Genomic DNA, 6921 nt, shown 5'->3' with positions numbered 1-6921 from the left:
CAGTAAAATAAGAAGAGGGAGAGGATAAAGTAATTTGTACATGTTTGTTCCTCATCCTTCCCTTCCTGATCCTTTCTTGTAGGTTTAGAAGGCAGAACTGCCTGCCTCCATCCTGCTTCCTTACAGGTTCTTCTACCCTTTAGCCCTAAGTTAAAAAATCTACCTGATAATATACAAAGTCCAAGGAAATTGTTAAATTTAATTATTTCCTGAGCTGCAATTGAATTGTATCATTCTGTCATTTGAATCCTCAAAGAGTGTGATTTTTATGGTGTTGCTTTTTTGTTTCTTTAGTTTCAAAGAAATAAAAGAGGAAGAATGGCTTTGGGTGGGGAGAGGAAGTTTTTTCTTTAAAAATGAAATTCTGTGTATTTCATGTTACTGGCAGCAAAAACTATTAGAAAACCAAACTACCAAGAGGTTACTAGGATTTGTAGACCAATAAGAAGTTATGTTGTCCTCAATGCTAGACTTCAAGAGGAGGTGGATTTTGAAAGAGTAAATGGGTGGTGATAGTTTAAAGAAAAGCAAACAGTCTAAATTCTGAGGTGCTTGGAATGAAAAGAGCATAGAAGAAGTCAGCTTAGAAGTAATTATGCCTCTTTCTCACACTCTGATTTCTAGAAATCTTTGTCATTGCCTTCCTCCCCACTGCAAACTGTCCCCCCCCCAATAATTTCTTTTTATTTTATTATTATTATTTGTTCTACTTAGTTATACATGACAACAGAATGCATTTCAATTCATCTTCACAAATGGAACACAACATTTCAATTAATCTCAATCTGTCTCTGTCCCTTAAGGGCCTTTGTCATGGCAGTCACCAATAGGGACTTTCCTCCTCATTGTCAATTTACTATAGATGAGGAAGTTAGGAATCAGAGAAATCCTTAATACCATAGCTAAGGCCAAAACAGGTGGAATGTGTTGCTGGAATTTCACATTCTGAACTCATTATCTCATAAAAATAATAAAAGGATGTCTATGCAACTGTTACCAACCTTGGGTTCTTGGATATAGAGTTGTAGAAAACAAACAATGGACCCAGAAAGAACTTAAACACAAGCGAGGTTTTTATTAAGGGCTCTGCTTGATCCAGAAGGGAGATAGCACTTGGGGTATAACAGTGGTCCACTTTATGCTTTGGATATATCCCTTATTGCTCTGCCACTGCAACTTATTTTTTAAATGGACATGTTTTTTCTCTTCCTCTTTCCCTGCTCCTCCCTAATCTCTTCCCCTCCCTAATCTCAGGGAAAACAGGATTACCTTTCTTCTCCATTTTAGGAAGATTTATCTGTCTTTGAGCACACACCCACCAGACTTTGGGGATAGTGGACTAAGGGATAAAACCTCTCAAGGAATAAGATAGATCTCAGAAATGACTACCAAATTAACAAGTGAGTTACAACTCCAACTGAGAGCATATGGAATGTAGCCTTTTAATCACCTCTTTAAAAGCCCCCTATTCCTGCTGATGGGCAAAATCACAGCCTCTGGGTCGGAGTGAAGGGAAAGTGTGGCATGAGAGAGGGTAAGTGAGAAATGAAAGATGGAAACCAGGCAGAGATACACATGAGAGTTCGTCAGAGCTAAAAAATAAAGGCCATCTCCCTATAGGAGATAGAGACAAAACAGGCTTGGGTTCTGGGATTTTTATAGGGCAGGCTCAGGAATCAGAGCAGAGCAGGTCCTAATGTGGGCGGTTAAGGGTTGGATTGGTATGAAGGAATGGTAAGCCTTTCTCGAAATGCCCTTGGGTGGGAAAGCAAAACCTATTCCTTAAAATGACGGCTGTCAGGCTGGAGTTGTGGCTCAGTGGTAGCAGGCTCGCTTAGCAAGCATGAAGCCCTGGGTTCAATCCTCAGCACCACATAAAAATAAATAAATAAATAAAGGTATTGTGTCCAACTACAACTAAAAAATAAATATATATTTTTTTTAAATGGCGGCTGTCACTTAAGATGGCCGTCCAGATGCTAAGCAAGGATCTTATAAGGAGTCTCCTGTGTTTATCCTTTACTAGCACAGCAATAATCCTCTTTCCTTTTTCTCAGAACCATGTCCTTGTTATTGGATTGGCACTGGGGACAAGGATGGAGCTTTTGGTAACAAGGGGACAGGGACCCCTAGGCTGGCTCCAGCAAAGGAATAGGGGCATGGGCTGCCACTCAAGTCAGAAGGAAGACAGTACTTGGGGGACAGAAATTCCCAGACTGACTCAAGCAAAGAACAAAGGGGAATAGCTTTTATGACATCTATGAAATAGGCAGGAACTTGGACTCTTGATGTCATCGTGGGTAGAAGTGGGACTTCAATTGCACCGCACCTTTTTTCATCATGCTTCTTCAATCTACATGGCTCATTACTTAGTGTTACCGCTGTTTACTGGTGACGAGTCCTTGCTTCCCCAATGCTGAAGTATAACACCAGAGAAGCACGCCGAGGCAAGTTTAGAGTGGAAAATAGAAGCTTTATTAAAGGACAGCAGAAAAGACTTCTCCCTGGAGGAAGAAGAAGGGACCCAAGAGGTGGAATCCATGGAAGGGTGGATGTGTTCCCCTTTTTATAGCTAAGTTCTTCTTTCAGCTTTCCTGCATTCCTGTCCTTTGTTCTGTTATCTTTCAGTGATGGAATGTAGGTGGGAAGGCCCAAAGGGTGGGGGACAGGTGGGCCAAAGGAGTAATCTGGGCAGGAAGGACTTTTGGATTAGCATCTCCACTTTTGCTGAGAGCTGCTTCATTAACATGTCCTTGGGATGGGCTCTGGGCCTTGGGAACATTAACATTCCAAGTGCTGTTCTGCTTTCCCAGACTCCATTATCAACACGTCCTTCATTTTCGATTTTACTTATTAGACCCGATTTACCTAACTACACTAACTACCTATCTTTAAATCTGGCTTCATTAGGTTCCCACCTTGGAATATGCTGGGGTTTTGTTTGTTTGTTGTTTTTGTTTGTTTGTTTAACTATACTAAGAAGCTAAAGTATTTATACTAAAGAAACTATTACTTTAGTGGCAATTCTATACCTGTATTTGCCCCTCACCACCTGGAGTTGCCTTTACCATCTGGGTAGGTTTCTAAAACTATTCTTTTCAGAGCTGGCAGTTCTGTTGACCACACATTCTCAAAGTCAGGCTGAGCTGACTTTCCCAGTTTCCCATCTACTGCTGTGTTATCTCACCCTCATAGCCTTGACAACCATTTCATCTTTTAACAAGTAATTCTATCATATGGTTCTCAACCCCATAAGCCTGAGAGCTAGCTTGGCTATCTTATTCCATGAGAGGTTTTATCCCTTAGTCCTAAGAGGTCCAGTCTTTGAGGGTGGGGGGTGTCCCTGACTGCATCACAAGTAAGACTGGTTGCTCTATGAACTTGCCTATACTGCCAACAACAACCTTGCCTGTAAAATTCATCAGGAATAGTTTCGTTTAAATAGGTATTTGAGCAATGATTTAGGATCCTAGCCATAATTTATAACATTATTGCTATAAAAAGTTAACTCTAAAACCTATAAAATTTAAAGATGGTCACCAAATATATTTAGCTCACACTTACATGTTTAGTTGGATGATTCTTCATCCATAAGCACTTAAAGGAGAATTATTTATAAAAAGACCAAGACCCCTGAATCCCAAGGGAGTACATTCACAGCCTACCACATGCCTTCTAGCTGGAAAGGTGAAAGAAGACAGAGGAAGTGATTTTAATTTTTTGATTTGAGTCTCAGTGATTCTTTGGTAGAAAGAACTATCTTTCCAAAATATTTTTTTTCTTTTCTTTCTTCACAATTCAAGGAAAGTTCACTTTTCCTTGCTCCACCCCAGACGATAAAGGCTAGCTTTTGTCGACAGGTAAGTTATACATCTTAACCAAAAAGATAGGTAGATATTTACTTGGTTAAAAGCAAATACTTGTAGGACAATTTTAGAACTACTATTAAGCCACACAGACTTTGTGATTTTCATCAGATTGTGGTTCTTCTCATTATTGGAATCAGATCAATATTAGCATCAGATTCACCATTTTAGGTTGGGAGCCATTTTTATCTAGAGGCTCCAAAGTTTCCATTCTGAGGAAATGCTGCTTAACTTCCTGTAAGAACATGTGCCTGTTAAAAGATCAACCCCACCCCAGCTTGTGACACAACTCCCAAGCAGCTTATGAACTTCTGCTTACGGGCTATGAAGGTGCTCTGTGAGTGCTGACACACTGCTGCTCTCCTCAGAGGGACAGACTTGTTGGTTTGCCTTGTGTTACCGACAATAAATCTCTTGCTTGAGATTCTGGTGTGTGGCATGGTCTTTGGACTTTGCGAGGACTCTGTGAGTGTCCTTTCATTCATACCTATTGGAATTCTATATCAGAGAAGGTGAAAGTCATGAGAAATAATTTTGAAAGGGAAAGAAGAAGTCATATGGAGGGAATTTTGCTCAGCCAGGGACAAACTGAGGTTAATTGTTTTGGGAACAGGAAAATAGAAAACTAGAAGCCTATGATTTGGGAGATCACCAGAGCCTACCACTTTCCCTTAGCTAAAAAGGTGAAGAGACAGGGAAGGCAAGTTGATGAACAGAAACTAGGGAATGTCTCTTGAGCACAGAAAGAAATACTAAAATGATATATTCTGCCAGCGGTATGTGCAGGGAAAAATATTTTATATTCAGGATACTATACACAAAACTTACTGGGAACTATGCCTGCACTCACTCATGTATGTTTTAAGCATTACCAATTAAGCAGAACATAAAATTTTCCAGCAAAAGAAATAATGTCTCCTCTGCCAACAAGAAAGCAAGTGCCCTTGAAACAATCTTCATCTAGGTAAGAGTCACTTGGGTTGTTCCTTTAGTCATACAACAATACATGGAGTCTACTTCTGCATAATGATGGAAGAGTAAAAGTGAACCACAAACTCTTCACATCTACTAATATTTAATTAAGTAACAATTTAGGGGCTGGGATCAAGTGTTTGTTTAGCATGCCCTGGGTTTGATTCTCATCACCACAACAAAACAAAACAAACCCACCATTAAAAAAAATACTTTTTAATAAAAACAGCACACATTTTATTAGTAATAACCAAGTTAGGGAAGGAACACAGCTTCATGAGATAAACTAGAGAAAGCAATGGCCAACTACTTGATGATTCTGGTGAGGCTTAGTTTAGCTCTGTCTATATCTCCCAGATCAATCCCTGAAAGTTAAAAACAAATCATAAGAATGTTCAGAAATATCTCAAATTTAGAAAGGCGTAGACAAAAATATATTTATTTATTTGCCTCTTTTCTATCTGAGGGAAGTGGAAATAGTTTTTAGAAAGAGAAGGATGAAAACAGAAATAAACAACCAGAACCTGTACTTCCTTTCACTGGTAGATGTATAGGCTCCAGGATCTACACTGAGTTGGGGAACTGCTCCAAATTCCAGTGGTATTTCCATGGAAGGGGATTATGAACCTAGAAAAGATCAGAGGGCACATTGACTATAGGCTATATAAATCCCACAAAATCCCCAAACTGGTATCTGTGTACCAATTTCAGCAGCATAGATACCAGTTAGACATCACGGGCACATTGGAAAGAAATGTCAGTGATGCTATAATTATAATTGTTAACATAAATATTTAGTAAACAAGGTATTCTAAGCATTTTATATTAATTTTTAAACTTATCATACTAACCCTAAGAAATGGGAACTATTAGTTTTCCCCCATTGCATGTAGTAAGGAAACTGAGGCATGGAATAGTGAATTACTTGCCCAAGAACACATAGTAAGGAGTAGGGATATAAGTTCTTAACATTAGGTCATAATGCCTATGAACAGGAGAAATAAAGAAAGGGAGGCAAGGATAAAAAGTGGGAGGGAAGGAAAAGTTAAGAAATCTAGCATGCAAAATCCAGAAAAGAGTAAGACCTAGCTTCCCCAAAGAAGAAAATGTCCTCTGAAATAACACAAATTCAATTTTAAAAAATCCTCAAAGATGAGATGATAAAATAATGAAATGAGAAGAAAAGGAAAATTTCAAACTAAAGAAACATGAATATCATTCCATGTCATTAATAAATTAGAGCAATAGGATAGGCATGGCTAAAAATAAATTTTCTGAGGTAAAAGAAAAGCATAATAATTATAAAACTGCAAGATGATCAAGACAGAAGCAAATGGAGATGATGAAATAGCTTTAAAGAACAGTAAACAAGGGGCTGGGGCTGTAGTTCAGTGGCAGAGCACTTGCCTAGTATGTGTGAGGAATTGGGTTTGATCCTTAGCACCACATAAAAATAAATAAATAAAAGAGACATTCTGTCCATCTACAACTACAGAATTTTTTGTTTTTAAAAAAGAACAGTAAACATAAGTTGTGCATTTTAAAAACAAAATTTGAACTATCTTACAAATGGAAAGTGGGAGTGTAATTCTCAGCAAAAAAGACAATGATTTGAAAATGGTAGATAATATATACTCATTTTAATTTTTTAAAATGTAAATATGTTCATTGTTAAAAATCAGAACATACAGAAGAAAAAAGGGCAGATAAAAATAATACAAATCTCATCACTCTGTGTTAATAATTATTAGTTTTTAAAATATATTCTATATAAATTACCAAGAAAATGAGACTATATCATTGAGTATTTATTGTGAACTTCTTTTTCAAAAAATAAGCATACTTCTTCAGCATCATTTTAAAAGACTACCTAATAGTCCAACATACATATATACCATATGCTAAGCAACTGGTCTTTAAAGGGTACGCACATCATGAATTTGATAAAAAATTTTCAAACCTCCTTTCAGAGAGGTTGTTGTTAATCTATTTGGTTGCCTAGCACAGTGTACACCATCCTTCATCTCTTTTTTTTCCCCCATCCTTCATTTCTATTACCACCTTCTTCTCATAATAGCACCTG

The sequence above is a fragment of the Marmota marmota genome, unplaced genomic scaffold, assembly GCF_001458135.2.
Source record: "Marmota marmota marmota unplaced genomic scaffold, marMar, whole genome shotgun sequence".
NCBI lineage: Eukaryota > Metazoa > Chordata > Mammalia > Rodentia > Sciuridae > Marmota > Marmota marmota.
The sequence above is the reverse complement of the archived record's forward strand: the minus strand, read 5'-3'. Positions refer to the sequence as shown.